The sequence below is a fragment of the Trichomycterus rosablanca genome, chromosome 12 (assembly GCF_030014385.1).
Source record: "Trichomycterus rosablanca isolate fTriRos1 chromosome 12, fTriRos1.hap1, whole genome shotgun sequence".
Lineage (NCBI taxonomy): Eukaryota > Metazoa > Chordata > Actinopteri > Siluriformes > Trichomycteridae > Trichomycterus > Trichomycterus rosablanca.
Window position 1 is genome coordinate 14,883,026 of NC_085999.1, and position 12,349 is coordinate 14,895,374.

The following is a 12,349-nucleotide window of genomic DNA, read 5'->3' on the forward strand; positions in this document are numbered from 1 at the left end:
TCCTTCCCTGTGTTTCCCCTCACACCGTATCTTGCGTTCTCATTGGCTGTTCAACACCGCACTCACTGCCAGTTGTGCGACTCAGATCCAGATATTTGACAAGCAAGATATCTCCCTTCGGTCGGGGAGTGCTCGGCAAGCCGCTCGAATCGAGTTGTTGAGTAGCCGAATTTCAATCGTCGAGTGAACTCATCTAGCACAGACCAGTCGGCGAGCTAAAATCAGGGCAAAAATCGTGTAGTGTTAACTAGGCATTAGTTGTTTGAGAGGAGAAATGACGGTATCGGATCGGTATCGGCAGATACTCAATTTGCAGTATCGGTATCGGACATAAAAAAGTGGTATCTAACCAGCTCTAATTTTAACGTAGCGTTTAATTAACATCCGCACCACAGCCGCTCAGGTGGCGCAGCGGTAAAAACACATGCTGGAACCAGACCTGGGATCTCGAATACATCGTATCGAATCCCAGTTCTGCCTGCCGGCTAGGCTGAGTGGCCACATGAACAACGATTGGCTCTGCTGGCTGACTGATGGCGCCTGCACAGAGATGAGAAAAGAGTGCTCTCAGGGTGTGTCCTCTCCGTACACAATGCTGAGCTGCACTGCACTCGTCAAAGTGCAGGTGATAAAATGCATACGGCATGCTGCCCACGTGTCGGAGGGGGCGTGGGTTAGCTTCGTTCTCCTCAATCAGAGCAGGGATCGGCGTTGGTGGGTAACTGGACGCGCTAAAAAGGCATAAAGAAAATGTATAAAGAAAAATATAAAAAGCCCACCACTATTTGCATGTACACAGAGTCTAGTAAGAAAGCATTCGATTTGGCCATTTCGTCTGCTTGATTGCTTTGTACATTGTGCAATGGCCCTCAGCAGTCTGATTCATGGTTGTGTTCTTTTAATAGGGCTATCGGGAAATCTCATGCCATCACAGCTGAAGTATTGTTGTGCTCCAGCTCTAATTCGTGAGCCTATGACTCGACACCGAATAATTGATTAAAAACAACTAATGCAACGGCTGATATAAATCTACATCAAACATGCATTTAAAAGCCCATCACAGAACCACCTAACAAAACTCAATAATCAATAGAAGATCCTTTTTCCTTTTTTATTCTCCACGAAGCATCATGATCAATTTTAAGACACAGCTTACACAGGTATTTCCCTGACTAGAAGAAAAGGCAGTATTTGATTTTTTTTTTTTTTTTTACAAGAACACTCAAATGCATAACTTGGTTAGCTCTATCGATGAAGTTGCCTTATAGGACCATGAATATAGGATTATCCTCTTCAAAGTGGTGCACTAGGTGATTCATTCACAGCACATTAGCTGAGCAGGTGAAATCCTGACTGCTGTGCAATTCAATTACTATAATGCGAGTCCATCGGAAAGGATGCTTGGAAAAAAGAGGAAGAAGCAAAGAAAAGCAATGCAGCCAACCGTACTCGTCCTCCAGTGGACAAAAATGCACAAGTGATAGGGGGAATAAGCACCATGTTTACATAAACAGTTAGCAGTTGGGTGTTGAGACCCGCTCTCAGTGTGCATGCGCCAGTTTCTAACAACAACTCTTTTATTATTTAAATCATGACAGGCTGAACTATTAGGCACTAAAATCACAATCAAAGGCAATTTTGTGTCAGTATGGAGTCTGACTGCATGTTAAACCCCACTAATGTTATTTTACATTCCATTACATCAGAAGAACTTGGCTTGCCAACTTATAATAAGCACAATAATGTAGCCAATAAAAGCTTATATACCGACTGCGTCTTTATTTATTATTATCAGATACATACATCACTTTAATAATCCCAAAGGGAAAGTCAGGTACCATGTTTACTCAGCACTTGTTTCCTATATTACACAATTTGTTATTAAATAATGCAGAAAAAACAGTTAATATGAAATTCAGTGACTTTTTTGGTTTAATACATTTTCTCCCCCTATGTCTCCCGATTTTTAGCGCGTCCAATTTTTACCCAATTGCGTTAAGCTTCCTCTTCACTGGAGCTGACCCACGCCCCAAATGAGGAGAGCGAGACCACGTCCCCTCTGAACATGTGTGCAGTAGACGACTGCGTATTTTAACCTGCATGATATACTGATATGCTGATCAGCTTTGTGCACAGAGAGCCACACCCTGATCAGCATTATTCCTCGACTCTGTGCAGGCGCCATCAACCAGCCAGCAGAGGTCGTAATTCGCTCAGTTTTGAGGAGTTCCTATCCGGCTCATCCAACCCTATGAACAACAGCCAATCGTTGTCCATGCAGCCGGATGGCAGAGCTGAGATTCAATAGGATGTATTTAAAATCCCAGCTCTGGTGTGCTAGCATGTTTTACCACTGCGCCACCTGAGCGGCCAGTGACATGTTTTTAATATTTAGGGGCAGTTGTAGCCTAGAGGTTTTTCAATTGCCTAGACTGTATACTGTCACAGTACTGTAAATTGCTTTGGATAAAAGTGTCTGCTAAATGCTGAAAATGTAGAATATAAATATTTTGATGGGACATCATATGGATGTCAGTTATTGGTTAGCCAGCGACTAATGATAGTTGGTTATCGGTTAAAAGAAAATGGCACAGATCAAACAGAGTATTCAAAACCAGGCTAATACTAGCTGGATTAATAAGAATTGAAAATGCAAACGTAAATATGGCTGCATCCTTAGCATAAATATAAATGAGATTAGAAAATCCAGATTTGTTTATATAGCATTAAAGCTTTGGTCACTCTAATGCAGGGGTGGGCAATTACATTTTCCAAGTGGCCACATAAGAAACTCGGACTGTTGTGGAGGGCCAGACCAATAAGGTGAACTTAATTCTGCTCAATATTCATTTTATCTTTTTGTTTACATTTTCATTACATTTTCAGCATTTAGCAGACGCATTTATCCAAAGCGATTTACAATACAGTTACAGTATACAGTCTGAGCAATTAAGGGTTATGGGACTTGCTCAAGGGCCCAACAGCAGCAACCTGGCAGTGGTGGGGCTTGAACCAGCAACCTTCTGATTACTAGTCCAGTACCTTAACCACTAGGCTACAACTGTCCACTCTTTATGAAAAGCAGTGAATTGTACAGTTCTAAAATGCTGTTAATGTTTTGATGTTACATTTAGAAAATTAGAAGTATGCAGAGTAAAAACATCAACATTATTTCACTATTTAAACAAACAAATGCAAAAACAAATGTGAACAAAATGTGCAGGTTTTTAAACTTTACACTATTTTGTTTTGAGTCTAATTACCTCATTTGTTTTTCAGTCCTTTCTTATTGTTTAATATTATTTTTAAAATCACAGAGCTGGTCCTGACTGCTTCAGTTCTGGACGTGTTAAACTTTATAAAACAGTCTTTATTGCTTTTGCAGTTTAGTTAGAGAAGCTTCAGGTGCGACGCTCCGCATCGTTCATATGCTTGTATTTCTGTTTAGTACCGCAACAGCGATTTAGAGCCTAAATTCTGATCCTTAACCAGCGTTACATCTGACTTTAGTAAATAAACAATTCAGAAGTTCGTGTCTTGTTAAAAACTCCACCGTCAATCACACTCAGTTCTGTTCGCATTACAGTGAAGCTGATACACTCGCGCACACACGCGCATACACAAATCGAAACGTACGGATATTTAAAGACACAGAGCTCTCGTCAAAATCAATCCTGTTATATGTTTGATGTACATTTATTTACATCTAATTTTTAATTGCCACAAACCTCATGCGGGCCGGTTGGGGATGGCGTACAATGCCCAGGTCTGCTCTAATGCCAAGTTTCCAAGTTGTCGGGTCGCTGTACAGTTTACACTACACAACTGGATCTCTTGTAATCGGGAGTCTTTCAAATAGGTGTGGCTTTCACACTAAACGACTGATCGGCGATAGGGGGTTTCACACTACACCATCTATCACCAACTGGAATCGCAGGAGAGCTTCTCTGGTCTCCCAAACTACATTTGGAGATACCACGTCTAAAAATGCACGTCAACAAGTAGCGAACGATCAAAGTTTGTGCGCTGATGTGCAGCGTAAAATCAAGGAGAAAAAATACATGAATCTGAGTGGATCTGAGTTTGGCTACGCGAACAGCATGGATTGTTCTATAGTGAGTTGGAGGTTAATAAATATTTTTTTTGCAATGCAACGTTGGTGTTTTGTAGAGAACGATAAGGTCAGAAATACTGTAAAGCTTGTGTGTGTACCGATGTATTCTGATATAAACTATATTAAGCGCCTGTCCCACCTCCTCCCTTGAGTCTCCCCTCACACTGTATCTTGCGTTCTCATTGGCTGTTCGACATAGCACTCACTGCCAGTTAGGCGACTCATATCCAGATATTTGACATGCTAGATATTTCTCTTCAGTCGCCAAGCGCTCGCCGAGCCGCTCGGATCGAGTTGTTGAGTAGTTCACACATAGCAAATGAGAGTTTCGATCGCAGAGTGAACGCCGAGTTGCTCCCGAGCCGGCAAATCTAGCGCCGACCGGTCGGTGAGCGAAAATCAGGGCAAAAATCGTGTAGTGTGAACCAGGCATTACTGATGTCGTAAATTCATTTTCAAACTGTATCCTCACATTTCAGATTACAAGAGACGAAATCTGATGTGTTTGTTCAAACTGTAGCATCACTTGTTACAGCAATTGAAGGCAGAGAAAAAATTTAACAAATAAGTACTGTATTTTGGTGCAGATAAACCCACCAAAAACTAAAGAGATGTGCCACTATTTTGAGATCCAAATACCAGGTACTCCACATTCCTGACCTTCCAAGCTGATCTCTATAAGAGTTGTTGATTTTAATGCAAATAGCACCACAGACAAAAAAAAGTCTTGTGTGTCTTAAATCTGGATAATCCAGATCAGATTTTAACCCCACATATTCAAATGCATTAGATTCAGATCTGATTGCTGTGTACCTGACAAATGCAAATCAGCACGACACATTTGCCAACTAACCTCTGTTGGCTGTGATGGTTACCTATACCAAACAGACCATGTGCATTATGATGGACTTGAACTGGGTCTGTCAGATGTGCTTGGAATGATAATGTTACTAGGTTACTAACTTGCACAGTTCTTGCACAGATCTGGAAAGAGTATAAGGGTTGTCATATAGTCGCATAATTGATTTGCATGATTTGCTGCTATTTTGATTGAAATTCCCAGTCAATTACCTGTCCACTAATATTGTGATCATAAGAGACCTACATATGGTTCATAAAGGCCAAAGTTGGTACCGTCATTAAAACTTAATGTTTTTGTCATGATCATTGTTGTGGACAGTTAAAAATGCAAGTTAAAAATACACTGATCAGCCATAACATTAAAACCACCTCCTTGTTTCTACACTCACTGTCCATTTTATCAGCTCCACTTACCATATAGAAGCACTTAGAAGTGAAAATCTTTTAAGCCTGTTTTCACCCTGTTCTTCAATGATCAGGACCCTCACAGGACCACTACAGAGCAGGTATTATTTAGGTGGTGGATCATTCTCAGCACTGCAGTGACAAAGACATGGTGGTGGTGTGTTAGTGTGTGTTGTGCTGGTATGAGTAGATCAGACACAGCGGCACTGCTGGAGTTTTTAAACACCTCACTGTCACTGCTGGACTGAGAATAGTCCACCAACCAAAAATATCCAGCCAACAGCGCCCCACGGGCAGCATCCTGTGACCACTGATGAAGGTCTAGAAGATGACCAACTCAAACAGCAGCAATAGATGAGCGATCGTATCTGACTTTACATCTACAAGGTGGACCAACTAGGTAGGAGTGTCTAATAGAGTGGACAGTGAGTGGACAAGGTATTTTAAAAACTCCAGCAGCACTGCTGTGTCTGATCCACTCATACCAGCACAACACACACTAACACACCACCACCATGTCTTTGTCACTACAGTGCTGAGAATGATCCACCACCTAAATAATACCTGCTCTGTAGTGGTCCTGTGAGGGTCCTGATCATTGAAGAACAGGGTGAAAACAGGCTTAAAAGATTTTCACTTCTAAGTGCTTCTATATGGTAAGTGGAGCTGATAAAATGGACAGTGAGTGTAGAAACAAGGAGGTGGTTTTAATGTTATGGCTGATCAGTGTAAGTGTGTGAGTGTGTTAGCCCTGTGATAGACTGGCGACCTGTCCAGGGTGTTTCCTGCCTTTCGCCCAGTGAATCGGACCCACCATGACCTCGAATAAGATAAAGCGGTGGTAAAACAGACAATGAATAAACTAATGTGTATTCTGGTAAAGAAAATTTACATACATATACTATAATTAGTTTATAACATAAGAAATGATGGTGAGGGAGTAAAACGTAATTCATACAGGATTCGACATGCAGGAACCCAATCTGTTGTGTGTATCTCATTTGTTTTTTTAAAACCCAGACACCTATATAAAACTGCATTCCATTAATTTCATTCTAATCGGCTGTGCCAACACATTTTCATCTGCGCTGCTTGTCTGAACATAGCAAAAGCGATCACACCTCAATGTACACTGCTTGGCCAAAAAAAAGGTCACACACTCTAATATTTGGTTGGAGCGTCTTTAGCTTTGATTACGACACGCGTTCGCTGTGGCATCGTTTCCACAAGCTTCTGCAATGTCACAACATTTATTTCTGTCCAGAGTTGCATTAATTTTTCCCCAAAATCTTGTATTGACTGCGCAAAGTCTTCTCCAGCACATCCCAAAGATTCTCAATGGGGTTCAGGTCTGAACTCTGTTGTGGCCAATCCATGTGTGAAAATGATGTCTCATGCTCCCTGAACCACTCTTTCACAATTTGAGCCTGAAGAATCCTGGCATTGTCATCTTGGAATATGTCCGTGCCATCAGGGAAGAAAAAATCCATTGATGGAATAACCTGGTGGTTCAGTATATTCAGGTAGTCAGCTGACCTCATTCTTTGGGCACATAACGTTACTGAACCTAGACCTGACCAACTGCAGCAACCCCAGATCATAGCACTGCCCCCACAGGCTTGTACGGTAGGCACTAGGCATGATGGGTGCATCACTTCAGTCGCCTCTCTTCTTACCCTGATGCACCCATCACTCTGGAACAGGGTAAATCTGAACTCATCAGACCACATGACCTTCTTCCATTGCCCCAGAGTCCAATCTTTATGCTCCCTAGCAAATTGAAGCCGTTTTTGCCGGTTAGCCTCACTGACAAGTGGTTTTCTTAAAACTACACAGCTGTTTAGTCCCAATCCCTTGAGTTCCCTTCACATTGTGCGTGTGGAAATGCTCTTACTTTCACTATTAAACATTTCCCTGAGTTCTACTGGAGTTTTTCTACCATTTGATTTCACCAAACGTTTAAGTGATCGCCGATCACGATCATTCAAGATTTTTTTCCGACCACATTCCTTACTCGAAGATGATGTTTCCCCCCACTGTCCTTCCACTTTTTAATAATGCGCTGGACAGTTCTTAACCCGATTTTAGTAGTTTCAGCAATCTCCTTAGATGTTTTCTCTGCTTGACCCTTCTGAAACAGATTAACATCTCTTCCACGACCACAGGATGTGTCTTTCGACGTGGTTGTTTAACAAATGAGAAGCTACTCACTGCATCATTTAGGATTAAATAACTTGTTGCCAGCTGAAACATAATCACCCATGCAGTAATCATCCAATGGGAGGCTCTTACCTATTTGCTTAGTTAAATCCAGGTGGTGACCTTTTTTTTTGGCCAGGCAGTGGACCTATCGGTTAAAAATAATTTAATGTTTATGTATATAATTTGAGAATTAGCCCTGAAAGTGGACATGTGTTGTTTTAGTGGTGTTTTTATAAACTCATCTTATGAAAGTGAAGTTTCAGGCACTTTTAGGACAAGCAGCTGGTGCATGGTGGCTGTATAAAGTCGAATCTTACTCTGCTGCCATGTGCAATAGTCTGTTGTCAACAAAACCAAAATCAAGTATCTGATAATAAGATCTGATAGTTTGATCCATCAGATCAGCACAGAAAGCTGAGATTTAACATCCTTGGTGTAGCTGAAGTGTGTTTAACCTGATCGGTGTCGTGCACTTTGAATATCTGGTATCTCAGTGCTTTAAGCGACTATGACAATAGGCTACTGCATTTAGTCTTCTATTATATTCCGAATTCGCCTCCTCAGTAAAACAATGTGTATGGACATACAAAAGACGTTTGATTTTAAATGTTTTGGATTTAAATACGCTTGTGGAATTGTTCTTTTCTACGCTCGGTAAATCATCTTGTATAATAGACGTCCTATTGTGGTGCGCTAATTCAACAAACAAACACAAGCCAAAACTCAGCAAGCACTTTCGCTGTTCAAAGTGATTCAATTGACATTTTGTGATTACTTGCTTCGGAAACGTTACGTCCGTTCCATTGATTTAAGCAAGCAGATGGTGGAAAATAACACCGAGCACCATATTTGCCTCGGCGCGCCTCCGAAAGCAGCCCAGCCAACTTCAGCCAAAGCCGAACAACAGTTTAAAATTCAGCTCGTCTTACCTCGGAGCAACTCCCGACAGGTCGTGTACAAAAGCGAGGAGAAATACTTCAATTGTCCTGTAGTAAAAACACCTGCGCAGTCAGGAGAATAAATCCGTTTTCGTATCAGTTTGTTATGTGTGTGTGTGTGTGTGTGTGTGCGGGCCCTGCCAGCAGCTCGTTCCTTCTGCGAGACTCTCTCTGCCCAGGATTCCCAAAAGAGTCGATTCACTCAATTCAGGCATTGAAAATCCAGAGTCAACTCCAAAGGTTGAGTTGATTCAGAGCGTGGCTAAAATGATTCGTTTTCAAGTCGTTGAAGAAAACGAATTTGAAGTTGTGGTATTAGATTAAAAGTAGGGCTGTCAAACGATTACAAATTTTAATCGCGATTAATCTCAGAAGTTCATATAGTTAATCGTGATTAATCGCATTTAAAAAAAATCTGTGTAAATGTTATAGAAAACAAGGATTTTTAAGTGAAATGTTACAATTTAAATGGTGAACACATTTTATGCTAAATGTACTTATGTTAAAAACTGCTGGGACTAGAGAAAACTGTAAGGGAGTTTTATTCACTCACATACTAGGCAGTAATACTATCCAGCAGAGACCCTTGACTTCGTATATATGTCAGATTGTAGGTTAAAATTTCTCCATCAGCAAACATTGTGAGTGTGTTTTGACCCTTTGGGGCTTCCATAGTGCATGGAATAGCATGCTTGGCTAACGGTATGACTCTAGCTGTTTGCTATTCGGTACCGTAACAGAAGAAGTAATAAAGTGTATTTATTTCTTTATTAAGCAAGTGCATCACTACAATGCTCGGTTACATTATGTTAACAAACCGCAAATGAAACAAACGGTGGCAAGTCCGACGTTAAAACGTTGGTGCACGGTCAAGTCTCAACATGAACTACCGATGACTCGCAGGGCCAAATAGAATTTGCGTTAACGGCACTATTTTTTTTAATCGCGTTGAATTGAGATTGCGTTAATGCGTTATTATCGCGTTAACTTCGACAGCCCTAATTAAAAGATGTTTTTATTCTTTAATATAACTAGGTAAATACCACTCTGGTAAGCACCAAGACCTAAAGGAGCAAGCATAATTACAAGTGAATTAAATAAACAACGTGGCAACAAATGACACATTAACAAACAATGCTAACAAGCACAAGCATAAAGGAAAATAGTTTAAAGAGTTTCATGGTTGGGTTTCATGTTTGTCAGAAACAAAATATACATCTTACATATCTAGTTATTTTATATTTTTTTATGTAAAACCTACAAGCTGATTTTGCATTACACAAAACAAAACATTCAACTTGAAAACTTGGACAGTTTCACCACCTTATTCCTATACTTGTCTCACCTGCATATGTGCATATTTATTTAAGCTAAAACCACAATAAATCAGTCATTAAACTGGCAAAAATAAAACAAATACACTCAAGCCATTGCTGTCTGAGAAAACATTAAAGACATAATGATGTTTTTGGCACCACGCAAATCAAAAAGTGATCAATTGCTTTATCAAAGTTGTATGCAGTAATGGATTACAACTTAAAGTTGAGCAATTGAAAAAAGAATGCAGAGTCAGTTTATAACACTTTTCTTCATTCACCTTGACAAACAAAAATGTTAAGTAAAAGTGGAAACAGATTTGGGACTAAGTCATGTTCAAAATCTCCAAAGCAAACAATTAAACCCAAGTAAAATGTTGCTTTGCCCCACCTAAATCATGGTTGTAAAAAGTCAATAAGAAAGCCATTAAAAGCATCCAGTTTTATCCTAGATTGCTGAGCAGAACTATACACCACACAAATTCACTACAGGCACAACATTTCTCTCAATGCCCCAGAATCCAAGGCTGTAATCATATGTTACATGCGTAATCATATTGTAATCATGCATAAGGGCGAACCTTCAGCCATGTAGTAGGAATTGATAGCTCATAGCTACATGTTTCGTCTAGGAACTTACATAAAGTACACAAGGTACAGCTGTGCCACTCTTAATTTGGTGTGCCACAAGTAGTATAGAAACGACCACAGATTAGACATTTACAGGATGTGTGCTTATATCACTAGAAATAACACATTATAGTGAATCATTCAATTATCCTCAATGGCCTCCTCATGTCTGCATTCGAAATATATAAGTTCAAGGTGGCACGGTGGCTCAGTGGGTAGCACTGTCGCCTCACAGCAAGAAGGTCCTGGGTTCGATCCCCATGGGTGGAGCGGTCCTGGTCATTTCTGTGTGGAGTTTGCATGTTCTCCCCATGTCTGTGTGGGTTTCCTCCGGGAGCTCCGGCTTCCTCCCACAGTCCAAAGACATGCAAGTGAGGTGAATTGTCCATGATTGTGTTTGACAATAAACTTGTGTCTGTCATGAATGTAACCAAAGTGTGTGAAACATGATGTTTAAATCAAATTCATTTGGAGAGCTGGTATTCTGTAGTTTACAATGCTAGCTCTTGTTTATTGAGATGTTGACCATGAATGATTGACAACCCTACCAGAATGCCCTAAACAATCTTTTTGTCTCTTAAAAGTACAACATTATTTCTCTTTTAAAAATGGGGGTTTAAACTAAATTAAAAGTTAATCAAGTTCACCGTCAAAGACTTGCAGTCTGTTATAAATTAAATCATAGAATCGAATCCCTGATTCCCCCAAAAAATGATTTTGACTCGGAGTCGACTCAATAATGAATCGAACACCACTTTCTCCGTTGGTTACGTCACCAGGGCCGGGCTTCAGCGAGGAAGGCGCGCGCGCCCTGTGTGAGCTAGCATAGAGAGTCCTGTTTAACCAAACCTACCTGGGTGTAGTTTACAACCACACCAAATATAACACAGGTTTGGCAAAATATCATTTAATTTGTTGAGTTATACTTGTTCTTTGGTCACTCTTGTTTATTAGAATTATCTTTAGTTGTTTATTTTATACTGAACTGAACCAAACACACCAAAATCCTTAAGTCTGTAAGGATGTGTTGGAAACCTGTTAATGCGTTCCTTGGTCCCATGGAACTGCATATATTTTAGTCTTATGTATAATAATTGGGTTGTTTTTGACACTTACACACTGAAAATGACAAATATAATATACAAACACTGAAATAAAAAGCTAATTCTTACAATTTCTCAACACCCAGAGCTATAACACAAGTTTAATAGTGAAACAGTGATGAAAGTACAGCTGAACACATATACATGTGGACACTTTCAGAGTGGATCTGACGGTTAGTCCACACAAATGCAGTTTCACCTCATATTCGCACTTTGATGACGTATTACTGCACCGCTCAAGCCGAGCCCTAAACAAAGCGACTGTTCATTGTTCATTTGAAATTAAATAAATAATTTTTTTTTTTAAACAAACTGAACATGTTGAGTTTAAGGGAACCGTTGAGTTTAAGGGTACACATTTCTCAACAAAGGGCGTCAAGTTTCAAAGATTTTGAGTTTAGGGGACGTTGAGTTACAAGGTACCACTGTATTGGACTCTGAAAGAACACCTTTTCTTGAATAATCAATCACACTTCAATTTAGAGTCCCATCCATTTACAATTAACCCAGAAAATAATTGGATTCAGCAATAAACTAAGTCAGGAGGCTAATAAAGAGCCATCTCTGGCTAAAGTGAATCATGGTTAATTAGGTGCTTCTAAAGTGCCAGTTAAAGGAATGAGTTAATCTGCACCACCATGCTTCAAAGGGTGGGCACATTATTGTAATCCACGACCCTTTCGGCCCATGTGGGCATAGAAGGTAGGTATGTTACAGTCATTGCACATGCAAAAAAACTACATGTACAAGATTATTTAATAACATTTTATTTGGAAATGT

The 12,349-nt window shown here is 40.1% G+C and overlaps 1 protein-coding gene across 1 annotated transcript in view; it reads right to left on the reverse strand.

The window, feature by feature from the left end:
• The window catches only part of nck2a (NCK adaptor protein 2a), an 82,999-nt gene extending 74,336 nt beyond the window's left edge, over window positions 1–8,663 (reverse strand). The window contains exon 1 of the mRNA XM_063006211.1: window positions 8,512–8,663. The gene's annotated coding sequence lies outside the window, so the exon portion shown is untranslated. The remainder of the gene's footprint in view (window positions 1–8,511) is intronic.
• Between the last annotated feature and the right edge of the window lie 3,686 nt (window positions 8,664–12,349).